The following is an 18,560-nucleotide window of genomic DNA, read 5'->3' as shown; positions in this document are numbered from 1 at the left end:
GCTAAACAATGATAATTTAAGCCTCAGTCTGTATCGAGGATGATATTTTTCTAGGATTTTTTTTGTATACCGTTAATCTTAACTTTCATCGAACGTTTTGGACATTGAATACCAGTGGGGTATTGTCGTCATTTGAGTGGGCTTAGATATGTTTGCACTTTATATTTAGAATGTTAAACTGGCAGTTTGAAACCTCCGTAACTATAATAGACAGGAAGTTTACAATTTGCCTCACTAGAAAACAGTATACTGGTGTGAAATTGAAAAGTTGCAAATACATGAAAACATTGTAGACATTCCTAATTGATAACAATGTATAAATATTACTAGTGTTTTCAAGTTTGTAAATTAACATATGACATGTTGTACATGTAACTTGAAGAAATTGCTGGGTAAATATAGGATACAATAATTGACTGTATGTCTAAAATATGAGTCCGGTAATGTATAGGGTACATGGTTAACAGATCTTTATAATTTAACATGACCATGTTTATTTTATACAGTAGTGAATAAATAAATGTATCCTATATTCTTAATCTATTTCAGAGAATGAAGTTGTTTGTATATTCACTTTGCTTGCTGGTTTTTGTGCTCGAATTGAAGCAGACCAAAGGTGGTTGTTGGGAAACATGGTCGAGATGCACTGGATGGAGTTCTGCTGCAACTGGACACCTATGGCTTGACTGTAATACATGTTGCAAGTGCAAAGGAAAGTCCGGTGGTTCTTGCCACGAAGTTCATTCCGATTGTTTTCTATCAGACACAGCAATGCAGTGCCAGTGTCACCATGGCACATTGCATGGATCTAGACCCTCTGCTTGTAGTAGCTTGTCGAATTTGGATTTTTCTTGTGACAATAAACATTAAATGAAAATAACCGTTATTCAACTTGAAAACTTTGATTTGAATTTATTTTGATTGAATTAAAAGGTTGAATATTTTGGCGTGTTTTAAATAGTATCAGATAAGAACATACATCTGGTATGGTTAATTTCTAAAATCTTAATGATGTCACTTTTAATTTATCACGCCATGCGCGTTTTATCTTCACAAGCCTTACCATTGTCGCTCAAACTAAACCAATTGAAAGACCAACGGTAATGGAGGTTGAACAGTATTAATTGGCACCTTCTTATGGTGTTTATATTTTACAATTTGTTTGTTATGCCCGTATTTGTTTTGATGTTTTGGATTTTAACGAATGTATTCCAAGGGTAACTGCTTAATAATTGAGCCAGGGACTTCGTTTCCGCAAATTACTTTTTACTTAATTCTTCCCTAGATATAAAGATTTGGTTATGAAGTTTTTTCGTACCTTCCAAACGAGAGAGCACAATCTCATCCTTACGGAAATTATGTTTACAGTGCACGGAAATTTAGAAACGTTCCTGGTAATCTTATCGATCTTCTAAGTAAACTAATCATAAAAGGTTACCAATTCAACACGGAAGTAAGTTCACTGAATATTGTTTTCATTAGTATTAATATTGATTGTGTTATCAGTAAATTAAAAGCAAACTTAATAGTATTGTAATATACATATACACATTCATGGATCTACAAACTATCGATGACTTTGGTTTACCAGGTTTTTTGCACAGCTTATTGTATGTTGTCCTTGCATTAATCATCATTCGTGGGTATATTCCATGGCTTTACTTACAAACTCACATGCAAGCGCAATTGAGGAGCTGTTCGTAGACAAAATACATTTTTAGTGGTTTGATTAAATGAACATAGATCGATCTTTTAATTGTTTCTGTTATCTAGACGAGTAATGTATTCATTAACAATATCGACTTGCGACTTCGTCACTTTACTTTGCATTGAAAATGTGTATTACAATCTCATAACTAATTTCTGTGTTAATGGTTTTTTATTAAATACAAATCAAGAAAATTACATACAAATTATTTCCTTTTTTATACATTAAATAATCACAATCGAATATATTGTATCAATGCGATCCCAATAAAGGTATAGGAGAAGTTATAGAAAATGTTTAAATGTTAAAATTTTATAAAAAAAAAATAGTTTCACATTGTATGAAAATGTGTTAAAACACGTTTTTCTTTTCTCATTTCCCATTGAATCAAACGTAAGGGTTAGCAAATTATTAAAACATGTGTTGATCTCTTGCTGGCGATTACTTGTATGACTTATTATGTTTTGTTTCAGATTAAGTGTATGGTTAACGTTATTTAAAAAAAAAATTACATGGGTCAAAGTTGATACATTTTCAAAATATTCTGAAAACTAAACAAGCCAAATATATTTAAGTTAAGGTTTTTCTTACCACCTTAAGTTTCTTTTATATGTTCATTTTTGTTCAGGGTGGTTTAAGTCGTCTTCATACATTAGAGGTTGGAAACCAATGGGATATTCAAAACTAGGTTATTAGTTTTCTCGCTTGAATTGTTTTACATTTTATGATTTCGATTTTTTTTAGCATGGGTTTAATACACCGTTATAGGTCGAACGGTGACCTATAATTGTTATTTTAGTCTATCATTTGCTCTCTTGAGGAGAGTTACCTCATTTGCATCATACGACATATTCTGTTTTCAAAGTGGTTATACGACAATCCCACAACGTCGCAGCAGCAAAAGCAACAACAAAAAACCCAAAGTACCCAAAATACAATAACACAGTCAAATCACAACTTGACATTTTGAATTTTTACTAACATGACACTAACTAAAATATGCGAATGACCTCAAACGAACCAGTTCTACAAAACATATCATTTTACCCATCGTGATCTCATACGAGTCTGTCCTACAACACATATAATTTAACCCATAATGATCTCATACTAGCCTACCTTACAACACATATCATTTTAATCATAGTGATAACATACGAGCCTACCCTACAACACATATAATTTTACTCATAATGATCTCATAATAGCCTGTCCTACAACACATATAATTTTACCCCTAATTATCTCATACGACCCCGTCCTACAACACATATAATTTTACCCATAATGATCTCATACTAGCCTGCCCTACAACACATATCATTTTACTCATAATGATCTCGTACGAGCCTACCCTACAACGCACATCATTATACTCATAATGATTTCAGTCGAGCCTGCCCTACAACACATACAATTATACCCGTAATTATCTTATACGAGCCTACCCTACAACACATACAATTTTACCTATAAGGATCTCATACGATCCTGTCCTACACCGCATATCATTTTACTCATAATGATCTCATACGAGCCTGTCCTACAACCCATATGATTTCACGCATAAACAATTAGAATAAGTCTTCCCTTCAACACATATTTTAACGAGATTTTCCTGTCAATGGCGGCGGTGCCTCAAATGACCGAATAACACTTATAATTTTAATATAAAAACATACTTATTAATGATTTTTAAAAATTGATTATGTAATAATATTATATAATAGTGTATTTTATAACTTAAAAGAGGTATGTAGAAAGCAGGTTCGTTCATTTAGATAATTATAAATATAGTGTGTACAACCAATAACGGTAACTAAGCACAATGGCTGGCATGTTGGATTTACACACTATATATATTATAATCTTTATGAACTATAAAAAAGAAGATGTGGTATGATGACCAATGAGACAACTATCCACAAAAGAGCAAGATGACACAGACATTAACAACTAAAGGTCACCGTATGCCCTTCAACAATGAGCAAAGCCTATATCGCATAGTCAGCTAAAAAGGCCCCAAATAGACAATGTTAAACAATATAAACGAAAAAACTAACGGCCTTATTTATATAATGAAAATGAACGAAACACAAATACGTAACACATACACAAACGACAACCACTGAATTACAGGCTCCTGATTTGGGACAGGCACATAACTAATGTGGCGGGCTTAAAAATGTTAGCGGGATCCCAACCCTTCCCCTAACCTGGGACAGTGGTATAACAGTACAACATAAGAACGAACCATATAAATAGGTTGAAAAGGCTTAACTCGTCAGATGGACCAAAATACAAGTAGACGTGGACGGGTACTTATACATCCCGACACAAATGAGCAGATCTGAGAATACTCGCAGTTACCTGACAGTTATTTCAAAGCCACTAACAACTAATACAAAAACTATCAATCCGTGCATATCCAACATCCAAAGGATTTAGAAAGACTTTATAAACAGCCAGAAAAAAACACGACCTTGTGCAATGCCAAGTTACAGGTATCGACGGACTGTAGATCCATGAATATGTATTTGTCTATAAAATACTTGTTATAGTTAGTTAGCTTTTAATTTACTGATAACGAAATCAATATTTATACCAAAAAAAATATTCAATGATCGTATTAATGTGTTGAATAGGTAACCTTTTAGAATAAGTTTATTTAAAGGAGCGACGAGTTTACATGGATCATTTCTAAATGACCGGGTACGGTTAACAACATTTCCGTAAAACGGGCATGTGCTATCCCGTTTGAAATAAATTTTCTACAGGTACAATAAAACTTTAAAACCAAATCTTTATATCTATGGAAAAAAATAGTAAAGGTTTTAAGTTATTTATGCTAACAGTATTCCTGGTTTAATAATTTACCAGTAATACACAGTTTGCGTTCGTTAAAATCAAAAACGTCACAACAGACACGGGCATAGCGAACAAGTTGTGAAATGTAAACACCGTAAGATGGTGCCAAAGGAACACCACACTCTAAAAATGGAAAATTAACAATAGGGAACAACAAATCGTCTCTTTTGTCGTAAATTTTAGTGTGGAGTTTTCCGTTAAAAACAGAAATATCTAAATCCAGGAGAGGACAGTTATTACCGAATAAATTTGATTTATTTGAAGTAAGTTCCTTGGGGTTAATTTCAGCAGTATATTGAGAAAAATTCTTGATTATTTAACGAAAAAAATATCCTCAAGATAACGGTAAGAGTTGTTGAATTATAACCTGCTAACTGTTAATCTTTTTTAATATAAAAAAAAAACATTTATAGTATTATATTATTTGATAATCGTCGTAAATCGATGTTAAAAAGTCACCGATATGTTCTTATATTACATTGCAAGTGTTATTCTATCATTACAAGTGTTATACTCGATTAATAGCGGTATTGTAATTCAAACAATCGTATTACCCGAATGAGATGCAATATATTTGATGTTTTAAAAAAATGGGGTCACCGTTCAATGAAGCTCACAATCTGCCTCCGAAAGAAGCATACACATTTGTCAATGTCCTTCGTTTCTGTTAAACTAATAGTAGAAATAGAGTAATATCGAAATTATAAAATAACATAACTACAAACATTGCTGAAATTTTACAATCATTAAGTTGATATACAAATGATAGGTCACCGATGTGTTAAAAAAAACATATATCAATTTTAATGTCAAATAAATGGAATTTGACACCAAAGGGAGATAATATTTTTTGACGAAATTTTTTTTTGACGAATTTTGTTTGTTTCGTTTTTATTTTTCACAGTTTAATTTAATTAATCGTATTAACATATTAACTATTCTTTAAAAAATACAGTATGCATTATTGTAAAAGTCAATATTACGGAATTTTAACTTAGTCCGTTTGCCATTTGCGGATGATTTGCAAAACTTACGATGTTTGATAAGTTTTTAAAGGGACAATGAAATAGAAAATATGTTTCAAGAATGTAAAACTTTATTGAAAGACAAGAGAACGTCGGCGAATACATTATTCCTCCTTTAATGGTTTTTGATAGACACTTTATCAAGTGCATTAACACCAGATGATTATACCTGTATTACAATTAAAACCAGGGGAAATGGGAACTGCCTATACAATAGTATGTCAATGGATACATCAGTTTAGTTCTTTTTTTCGTTTATGATAAAATGGCTAGACAGGCGCCACGTCGTTTCACCCTACTGCCAGGGCAACCCCCTTTTTTCATTACATGAATTATTTCCAATCACACAAAGAGTAAAAGGTAAAATCACAAAAATACTGAACTTAAAGGAAAATCAATTCGAAAGTCCATTATCACATGGTAAAAACAAATAACAAAACGCATAAAAATCGAATGGAAAAGAAACGCGGGTGCAATGACAAAAAATATATCAGTATTGACAATGTAAATTTAAGTCCGCTAATGTCTTTGAATAATATAATAATGTTTAATATAATAAAATTATGAACTGTTGAAAAAAATGAATGTGTCACTGTGAATAAGTCATATATGCTGGCTTTTATTCAGATCAGTCTCAAAAAGTTTTTTCCTGGTGACTTGGTGGTAAATATAAAAGTTATTTTAGTATAAATTAAGATATTTGATCTAAATAGTTCAATCAAAGTGTTTTCATTGTTTGTTTTCATTGTTTGTATGTTAATTATAGATATGCTGAACACCGTGGAAGTGGACTTAGTAGAATTACAAAATGGCCCATGGATTTGGGAAAGGGAAACAAGAACAAAAGCTCAAGACATTTTGAGTACAGTAAAGACATCGTCATTTATAAGTGCATTTATAACTGTTAAAATCTGCTTAGAAACAATCAAACCTCTCTCTATTAAATTACAAAAAAGAGACAAAGGTATTTATACTGCCTTTAACAATATTAAAAAAAAATAAAAGAATCAATTGCAAACTTGACCCTTAACATTGAAGAAGGATGTTCTGTGTGGCTTAAAGATTCAGAAAAGATCGCAGAGCATATTGGTACCGAAATTACAAGACCTAGAATAACAGGTTGACAGAGGCTTAAAGCAAATTACAGAAAGTGACAATACAGAGGAATACTTCCGTCGAAATATTGCGATTCCATGTTGTGACTTTTTAAAAACCGAAATGGCCGTAAGATTTCAGACGGAAGATTGGAAAGGTAATACATTTTCGGAGTTGCTTCCAGCACAAATTACTGCAGTGTTTTGAAGCCGAGTTCTAGCGATTGTTACCTTATAGTAAACAAATCACAAAAAGCATGGGTATTGAGCACGTGTTTAACATGTATAATGAGATATTGGTTTATTTCAATGACAGATCCATGCGTATTGCGATCACCGGATCTTTACGAGGAGGGTTACGATCGGGTCACTATGCATACGGAAAATATGTCGGCGAATTGCTTCCTAGAAGCAAGCAATTGAAAATAAGTAAACTTCTTTAAAATGTTGACAAATTGAAGAATTTTCCTCAAAAAAAGGATATCTACATAAGTTGTATAATGAAAACTATCCATTTAGTTATAAAAAAAAAACATATGCATATTTGAGGTTTCTTATGACTTTAAAAGTCACCGATATGTTCTTATATTAAATTTCAAGTGTTATTCGGTCATTACAAGTGTTATATTCGATTAATAGCGGTATTGTAATTCAGTCATTTGTGTTACCCGAATGAGATGCAATGAATTTGATGTTTTAATATTTTTCATAACTTTTAAGTAAACACAATCTAACATTCATTTAATACATTAAGATATAACTATATCTAGACCTAATCACACATGACTTAAGCTGAAAACACATTCTTCCTACTTAATCAATCTTAATGGTTAGCAAATTATTTACGAATTTATAGATCGATTACTTATCCGTTTTATGTTTACACATGCAGTATCACCAGACCAGTAGTCAGCACTTTGGTGATTACACGAATATCATTTATATGGTAACTTTTAAATATGGTAATTTTTAAAAAATACCAGTTAACAAAACGTTAAATATTTGGAAAACTAACGATTTTCTTATCCCAGAAGTAGATTGCCTGAGCCGTCTTTGACACGACGTTTTGTTATTTTCGGTCCTTAATGGTCTCCAACTTTATAATTGTTTGGCTTTTTAAGTTTTGATTTTGATCTGAGCTTCACTTTATGTGTCTTACGTAGACTACACGTGCGTCTGTCGTATCAAATTATAATCCTGGTACCTTGATACGTGCGTCTGTCGTATCAAATTATAATCCTGGTACCTTGATAACCATCTACTGATATTCTTACATTTGCATCTGATATCACCGAATTATGGTGGTCAATATCTGGTTACTTATTTGTTGTATTTTGTATATGTTTTATCTTATCATGATTCTTTGAACTGTTTGTCGTTTGTGATGTGTTAGTTTTAGTTCGACTTGAGTATGAAAATCATATCTGTATTCATCGTGGTTACATGCAGGTTCTGAAGACTATACTGTTTAGTTAAGTGCACAATTTTGTTTCCTGTTTCAATTGGAGAACAATGGTAATAAGAAGTAGGATCACTATTCTATTTAAAATCGTAACCACAAGAGAGCAATTAAACCAATATGTCCATGAGAAGATTGATAGCATGTTCCTTGGTTGAATGTGTTAAAGTATTAGGACAGAATCTATAAATATACCTTCAAAGCTACACTAAATTAAGTTAATTATTAAAAAATTATGATGTATGACATGTAATTTTTCTGCTGGTCAAAAGTCTAATAAAATCAAGGTGTACATGAGATGATATCATTACTGTGGTACATAACACTACAGGGAGATAACTATAAAATCTGGCAACTGTTTTAATTACCTTCTATTATCAATAAGAATATAAAGTGTTTCAATAATAAAACTATTGTATTTCAAACTGCTATGTATCCAATGACACTTTTCAAATACAGTGTTTAGTTTGTGTTCTTTGAAATATTCATATTTTTCTAAGAGGGTAAACGTTGATATATTAATGTCAATGCAAAACATTTGAAGGTATGCTGAACCCCGAGGATAACAGCATTGATAAAATACAAGAATCAATTGCAAACTTGCGCCAGAACATGGAAGAAGAATTTTCTGTGTGGCTTAGAGATTCAGAAAAGACTGCCGGGCATATTGGTACCGACATTACAATACCTAGAATAACAGGTCGACTGAGTCATAGAGGAAATGCAGAAAGTGACAATACAGAGGAATGCTTCCGTCGAAATATTGCGATTCCATTTTGTGACTTTTTAAAATCCGAAATGGCCGTAAGATTTCAGACGGAAGATCGGAAAGGTAATACATTTTTTGAGTTTCTTCCAGCACAAATTACACAGTTAGAATGTGCAGATGATTTTGTCACAAGTCTTATGCTTTGGGGTCGATTTACCTACACCATCTGCACCTAGGGATAAGATATTGTTGTAGAAGAGATTATGGGATGACATTTGAGTATGCCTATCCAGGGAGTCTACATGATTGTTTGAAAACAATAGATGAATACGTTCTCCCTAATAAGAAACGTCTTCTAACCGTAGCATGCATCTTGCCCATATCGTCTTATGAAGCCGAGCGTTTTTTTTTCAACTCTCCGGAGAACAAAAACATACTTATGCAACACTATGGGCAAAGAATGCCTGTCAGGGAAGGTTATGATGAATGTTCACTATCAGGATTTTAAAATCGATGATGGGGAGATCTTCCAACTTTTCATTTCAAAAATTCAAGAAGGATGTTTGAGAAATGTATTTTTTAACAGAAATAAAGCATAAGCATATGATCATGATGATAGAGACAAAAAAAAAATGAACAATTTTACATTTTTAAAACACGATATTATTGAGATTGTGGCTCAGTCAGTTTTTTTTCAAAAGGAAAATTAAGAAAATAATATTGTTTAAACTATCTACCATTTATGAAATCATTAAAACGTTTGTGTTATGTAGTGTATATGCTTGTTGAAGTTGGCATTGAATTTTGTGTTGTGTATTAGAAATCTTATATGATTCATGTTCAAGTTGAATTTACTAGTATATTTAAAGTTAATCTACGACCAGTAAATGACTCAGTTTACGAAATTTCCACGTAAACGTAATTGTCTTTACATAAGAGAAATTGTTCTTGATTTTAGGTTGCATTTGTATGTCGTGCATTAATTTTTCACCGGAAGGACCTGGAAACAAGGTTTATTTAAGTTGCTGCAAGCACAATTTGACACTGCTTGTACATTAACAGATTTTCCCGAACATAGCTAATTGAATTTCTTGGAGCCCCCATGTTTTCAAATTATTGAGTTCTGGAACCCCCTTTTGAAAATGGCTGGATATGCATTTGATGTACCATACCATAAACATAATACAGTTATAACTAATAATGTAATGAGGACCATGTAGAAGAGTACATATACTTATTCATTAACGTTACCTGTATTGGTTTGTTAGATAATGTTGGGATGTTTTTTAAACAATAAAATTGTTAAAATTTATTTTTCAATTCACGGGCGACAATCCAGCAAAACAACACGATCATTATTCAAAAATTTACATTGTTTCATGATTAATTTTTAAGCTTGATGTTTCTCATTTCTTACTATGATGTTGAACGACTACAAGGAAAATCTATAAAAGCACCAAAATAAATGAATACAAAAAATTCTGCCATTAAATTACATCCGATGCTCTACATTCATCTTTATTCAAACCGTCCGTTTATATCATATCTATCTAAAATAATTGAATTGTCATGGCGGATCTTTAAGCTTTTTTTTTTGGAGCTTGGTTCCGATGTTGGCAGTCATACGGTGACCTCTAATTGGAAACATTTGCGTCATTTGGGTTATGTTAGATATGTATATATGAATATAGTTATGAAAGGTACCAGAATTAAAATTTAATACTCCGGACGCGCGTTTCATCTACATAAGACCCATCAGTGATGCTTATATTAAAATAGTTATAATTTTAAATAATCACAACGTTGACGAAATATACTAAACAATATATATTCAGATGTCTACTTTGGCAATCACACCAAATCATCTTACTTTATAGCATTTTCTTGTAAAGAGAAATATGTGACGCAGTAGTTTAAATAAGAACAAAAAATCTTTAAATTCGTGTACTTGATAACTAAACATAGAAACAATGAAATAAAAAAGTTTTTAATTTCATTATCTCAATCTTTTTATTTCATCTAGAAAGGTCATTGGCAATCTAGTTTGATGTTGAAAAGCGACAATATCTAAAAAACAACAACGTTAAAATGTTCACGTTCGCATGTTAACTGACATTTTCTTTCTAAAGCTTTTATGAGTTAGTATTCAGTCTAACAAGGTCACTGAATTATATTTAAAAACGATTACAACGTGTGGACATTATTCACATTTCTAACAAGGGTCGGATGCTTTTTTCTTTCTTGGTATCACGGTTTCCTCCTTAAACAAATCAGCTCTACAGGATTTAATTGGGATATAGTTTTTTTATTCTTTTCCTTGATAATGTTGCCATTATATAATGTTACTTCAGTATAACCTGTATACATGGACAATTTACTGGACTTTGGAAACAGGACATTTAAGCCAGTGGTGCACAGGCAAATGATAGGCAACAGATCATCGTCGACAGATCAAGTTCACTATATATCTGTTTTCATCCAGAAAATACAAGAGGAACAATGTGTCCTTATAAAGATATGTCGGTTAAACATTGCTGAATTTGATTTAGTTAAAGGACATATTATATGCATACTTGGGAAATGAATTATAATTACAATTGATGTATGGTGTGAATATAGTTAATCAAGTTGTATGCATGTTACAGTTATAGATCAGTTAACAGAGAGAACGTTTATTTTCAAATATACATTTCTCGTCATCTGTTTGACAGGTGAAACGTGTTAACATATTGTGATACGAACTTTCTTTTAACTAACTCACAGTGATACATTTATTTATTTTTTTCGTTAAATATCTTTTTGATTTTTGATGAAATATCAAACATAATTTGGTGAAAGCTATTTGTTTTCTCCTGCTTGAAAATATGTGATAAATAGATTATTACATGTCATTTTCCATATGGTCCATGGTATTAGCCCACGACCCATATCAAGCTTTCGGGCTAAAGCCCTCTGGCTTGATATGGGAGTCTAGGGCTGATACCAGGGCCATATGGAAAATGCCATGTAATAATCTATAAATATTACTGGACAATCGTCGTGAATCGATGTATAAAAGTCACCAATATATTCTTATATAAACTTTCAAGTGTTATTCCGTCATTAAACTGGTTATGTTCCATTAATAGCGGTATTGTAATTCAGTCAATCGTGTAACCCGAATGAGATGCAATATATTTGATGTTTTAATATTTTCCATGACTTTTCAGTTGACGAAATTTAGAATTTATTCAAAGCATTAAGCAATAACTATATATAAACTTAATCACAAATGCCTTAGCTTAACACACATTCTTCTTTTCGAATGTATTGATCGTTTGCTGTCGATTACTTATATGTTATATCATTTTATGTTTACACGCGCAGGATCTGTCCATTTCGTCCCCAAGGGTTTCACCAGCCCAATAATCAGCACGTTTGTGTTGACACGAATATCAATTGTATGATCGTTTTTATAAATTTCCTGTTAACAAAACTTTGTACATAAATCAACTACGGATTCTAATATGACGTCCTTATTACGCTTTGTAAACAAAGCCGTGTTCTAATGAGCATTAAAAAATATGTTTGACACATGAGCACGAACTTACTGTGTATATTTACGTTATTTCCATCGCTATCCTTTAAAATGTATACATTTAAGCAGCTAGCATACATTTTTATTATTACAATTTTATAAAACAACATATATTTACCCTGCTCATAGTTTTTAAACTTATCAAATATGAAATGTAATGCAGAAACTCCTCGGGGAGGAAACGGAAAAAGCCAAACATTTTTACGGTATTTTCGTACGCTTCGACCTACATGTATTAAAATACTTTATTGTCCTATTAGAATCGAAATAATTCCTTAATTTTTTTATCCATTCTAACATTAGCATCTGATATCACCGAAATATGGTGATCATTTCCTGGTTATTTATTTGTTGTATTTTGTATATTGTTTATCATATGATAATTTTTCGAATTGTTTGTCGTCCGTGATGTGTTAGTTTACGTTCGACTTGAGCATCACTTGAGTATGACAATTATATCTGTATCCATCGTGATATCATGCATGTTATGAAGACTATGCTGTTCAGTTAAGATAATACGTGCACAATTTTGTTTCCTGTTTCAGTTGGAGAACTATGATGATAAGTAGTAGGATAGTAAAAAGTAAAATCACAAAAAAACTGAACTCAGTACCTACTTTTTTGTATTCAGTACCAATTATGACAGTTCTTGTCCATTCGTTTTAATGCGTTTTGTTTTTTTGATTTTGCCATGTGATTATGGACTTTCTAAAATGATTTTCCTCTGAGTTCAGTATTTTTGTGATTTTACTTTTTTATATACGAATAATTTATAGAAATTGAATTAAAAAAAACAGTGCTATATTTTAACACCATACAATTGTTTTCATTCTATATAGTTAATATATTGAAGGGAACAGAAATCTTACAGACTTCAGAAACTAAATATATGACTGACCGATCACTATTCTATTTTACATCGTAACCGCAAAAGTGCAAGCAAACCAATATGTCCATGAGAAGATTGATTGCATATTCCTTGTTGAATGTGTTATAGTAATAGGACAGCATCTATAAATATACCTTAAAAGTTATACTAAATTAAGTTAATTATTAAAAAACAATATGATGTATGACTTGTATCTGTCTGATGGTCAAAAGTCTAATAAAAATCAAGGTTTACAGGAGAGTATACCTTTAAAGTGGTGCAATACACTAGAGGAAAATAATTATAAAATCTGCCGACCGTTTAAATCACCTTCGATAATTAATAAAAATATAATGTATTTCAATAATAAAATTATTGTTTTTCAAAATGCCATGCATCCAATGACAATTTTCCGATACAGTGTGTGGTTCACGTTCCTTGGCATATTCATTTTGATGACAAGTTAAAATCAATTAAAGTCGCCTTTATACATGCGAGTTAGGAAACCAAAGTATATTCAAAATGAAATTAAGAATGGACATGGGGAATGTGTCAAAGAGACAACAACCCGATCAAATAAAAAAACAACAGCAGAAGGTCACCAACAGGTCTTCAATGTAGCGAAAAATTCCCGCACCCAGAGGCGTCCTTCAGCTGGCTCCTAAACAAATATATACTAGTTCAGTGATAATGAACGCAATACTAATTTACAAATTGTACACACGAAACCAAAATAAAAATAATATAAGACTAACAAAGGCCAGAGGCTTCTGACTTTGAACAGGCGCAAAAATGCGGCGGGGTTAAACATGTTTGTGAGATCTCAACCCTCCCCCTATACCTCTAACCAATGTAGAAAAGTAAACGCATACAAATACGCACATTACAATTCAGTTCAAGAGAGGTCCGAGTCCGATGTCAGAAGATGTAACCAAAGAAAATAAACAAAATGACAATTATACATAAATAACAACAGACTACCAGTAGTTAACTGACATGCCAGCTCCAGACTTCAATTAAACTGATGAACATGATGAATATCAGGCAAAATCCTTTCCGCTAGGGGTTTAGTATCATACCATCATAACATATATGAGAAGATCATAGCCCGTGTCATGTCAACAACTGGACTTTGAATAAATGTGTTTAGTTCCGACGTTAAGACCCTATAAGTGAATCAATATTAACGCCAACATAAGCAATCTTTAATGACCTGACAATAGTATCGTAACTATATCCCTTCTTAATAAGTGTATTTAAAGGTTTAGTTAGTTTCTGCGGTGAATACTGACATGTTTGTGCTTTATAAAGAATATTTCCATAAAAATTGAATGTGAAATACCTAAACGTATAAGAAGTCTGCATGTTGAGCTATATCTACGAATGCTGTCCCTATACCAATAATAAAATTTAGTGAATGTTTAGACAAGTTTGTGATATCGAAAACCCTGGTGTAATAATTTTAGTACATACATTTCCCTCTTTAAAATCTAAAACATTGTTACATAGATATAGGAAGATGTGGTGTGAGTGCCAATGAGACAGCTCTCCATCCAAATAACAATTTAAAAAAAAAATACACGAGCGAATCTTACAAATTGAGATATATAAACACCGTAAGATGGTGACAAGGGAACGTCACCATCTAACAATGGATAATTAACGATAGGAAATGAAAAATCATCTCTTTTATCATAAATTTTTATCATAATGAGGCTGACGTGAAGGAAGATAAGAAGTTAGCAATATTATTTAACTTCACTTTCTACTATATAAATTTTGTGACTTTGTTAATGCATCTATCCCATCGAACTAGAGATAAAGGATACAACAGATACAGCTACTTATGTCTCTTATCTTGACTTATATCTAGAAATGACAATGCACGTCGGTTGAAACAATACTTTTTGACAAAAGAGATTACTTTATACTTCCTAATTGTGAACTTTCCGTTTCTATTTAACAACATTCCAGCAGCGCTTGCATACAGAGTATATATCTCCAAATTGATACGATATTCCTGGGCTAGTATGTTCGATCATAGTTTCCTTTATTACAAATAGCTGATCACAAGGAAGCAATAACATTAAGAGTTCTCAATGTTGAAGTTGAAATCATCCATTGGTAAACTTTACGTACGCCATTACGAGTTGGTTGACTACTATGGAATAACCGTGTCACAGATGATATCATATACAATGGATGTTCCTTTAAATGTAACTACAATACCCATGTGAACTACCGAAGTAGACTATTTTTCGGGTTTGTAATAAAGAGACATATGGAGCAGTATATAATTAACCATCCGGTACAGTACATATAAGATAACCCCGAGCTTTTGGTGGGATTCGTGTTCTTTGTTGTTTCTTGTGTACTATTATAAGTCTGTTTGTCTTTCCGTTTTCGTCATGGCGTTCCTAGTTTATTTTTTATCTATAAGTTTGACTGTCCCTTTGATATCAATTGATATGACTTTTTGCTTTTTACTAATTGCATATGCGTGAAATGATATGTGGTGTTGAGTAGGCTCGTATGCTTTCATTATGGGTAAACATTATCACCATCTTACGGTGTTTATATATCTCAACTTGTACGATTCGCTTGTGTATGTAACAATGTTTAAGATTTTAACGAGAGGAATGTATGTATTACTGAAAAATTATTACACCAGGTTTTTTTTCTATGGTCGGGTTGTTGTCTCTTTGATACATTCCCCATTTCCATTCTCGATTGTTATCATAATGATTAAGTTACAATAAAAATGAGAAAGGAAATGGGTTATATATCAAAGCGACAACAACCCGACCATAGAGCAGACAACGTCCGATGGCTACCAATGGGTCTTCAATGTAGCGAGAAACTCCTGTACTCGGAGGCGTCCTTCAGCTGGCCCCTTCAAAAATATGTATACTTGTAGAGTGATAATTGATGTCATACTAAACTCCGAATTATACGTTATAATTATGTTTAAAGGTTATGTAAGCTTTTGAGGTCAATACTGACAATTGTGTGCCTTGTAAAGAATATTACAATAAAAGATTGGATATGAAATACTTGAACGTATAAGATGTCTATATGCTGAGTTATATTTACGAATTATTTCCTAATACCGATGATAAAATTTAATAAATGTTTTGACTAGTTTGTAATATCGAAAACCCTGGTGTAATAATTTTTCAGTAATACATAAATTTATCTCGGTAAAATATAATACGTTGTTACATATATTAGCGAATCGTACAAGTTGAGATATATAACACCATCTAAAAATGGATAATTAACAATAGAAAATGAAAAATCATCTCTTTTATCATGAATTTTTGTATTAAGCTTTCCGTTAATGATATAAATATCAAGATCGAGGAAAGGGCAGTGGTCATTGTTAGTATTAGTTTTATCTAAATTAAGTTCAACAGGATAAATGTCCTTGGTATACATAGAAAGTCGTCATAATTGAGAGCTTATACATCAACCAAATATATACAAGTCGGTAAAAAAACACGTCGATCAAAATCGATCAGAATGATTTTTTACAAAGTATGATGAATCCTTCCCTTAGATAATGGCCACGTTATTACCGGTGACTTTAACATTGTTAATAACACTTCTCTACGAATTGTGTTATCGAAAGGTCCGAAATATCGTGAGCCTCAATCCATCAATAGGAAATACAACTTTAAAATTTTGACGGATTCGGTCGAGGATTATGCCAGGCAATGGGCTATAATAATCTTGGATTGTATGTACTCTTTGGAATTTTTAAGTATCCACATTTGACTGACGCAACCTCTTGAATAGGCATATTCACCATAAATCCGAAGACCGCCTTGAATTGCAGATAAATAAAGGCAACAGTAGTATACCGCTGTTCAAACAAGATGTTGATAATTAAGAAAGAATAACTGTGTAGCACTTGGAAGACCCAGCAATATACCGTTGTTTATAAGGACAATTATGTAGTTTAGGTATCCAACACAATGATGGTAGAAACAGTGTTTCCTCATTGGTTGCATTTCAAAAGAAAATAGAACCGACATGTCAACTCCATGGTGAGGGTATACGTTGTGTTTACAAGTGAACTTTCCATACATTGGTTTTTTTTTAAGCAAGTTTTTGTAATGCGATTTGAATGCGAAAAAATGTTGTTAGTTGCTTTTTTATCTGAGAGGCATCTAAGACAACAACATATTTGTCATGGATGTAGGACAAGTAATTTGCTACAATCGGGTTTGGACACTTTAACGTAGCACGGTTTTTGTCATAGACCCATTCAGTTTTATAATCCTGATTTATATCAACGACAATATAGCCTCAATCCATTCAGAAAGAGTATCTATGTCTTCTTTCTCGCGTTAATTAACAATGATCGGCATTATCTTCGGCTTAATCCATCATTATAGTAGAGTTGTATTTCAAATTGATGGATTTAAGCTCACGATGTTTCGGTCCTTTTGATGAAATAATTTGCAGTGAAGTGTTAATGACAATTTTGAGGTCACCGGTAATAACGTGGCCTACCTGAAAATATGTGAAAAGGAACTAGAACAGGTGCAATCAGGAGGTTAAGACTTGAAGTCGTCAATATTGAGATCCGGCAAAACGTATTTTTAATTGAATATTTTAGTTGTTATAGGGTTAAGAAATGATAGGTACAGATTGATCCTTACATATTTTTGATAGAATTGATTTATGAAGAAGGATATTGACCACATCGAGACCTTTGCTGTCATTAGATTTTTTTAGAAAATATCTTTTCTCTTTTCCCTCTGCGCACTGGTTTGCAATATCTGAACTGATAGCTGTAAGTTTGTATCGGTTTAAATAGGGTTTGTGGAAGTGGTTTCCAAACTTACATTGAACAGAAAATGAAGTTTTGAAAGGGGTAATGAATAAAAAAGAATTAAAGTAAAATATCAAAAAAAAAAGAACTCGGAGGAAAATTAGAATCAGAAAATCCTAAATAAATGCAATATGAATAGCGGTACAAAACTAGATTTCAATTTAATCAAACTGATTCAACTTTAAATATTTGCATATCTATGTAACAGGTGCTTGTTGTTTTGTTAAGACGCAAAACTATTACATGATAAGCACGATCATTATTTAGACTTCATGAGATAAGGATTATATATAAACATATATAAACATTGCACGGGCAGCTTTATGTAACCTATCTAACTAAAACTCTGCAGTGATACTTTAAACGGTAAGTGTGTCTTTTTCAAATGCTTTATATAAACGTATATGTAGCC

The sequence above is a fragment of the Mytilus trossulus genome, chromosome 5 (genome assembly GCF_036588685.1).
Source record: "Mytilus trossulus isolate FHL-02 chromosome 5, PNRI_Mtr1.1.1.hap1, whole genome shotgun sequence".
Lineage (NCBI taxonomy): Eukaryota > Metazoa > Mollusca > Bivalvia > Mytilida > Mytilidae > Mytilus > Mytilus trossulus.
The sequence above is the reverse complement of the archived record's forward strand: the minus strand, read 5'-3'. Positions refer to the sequence as shown.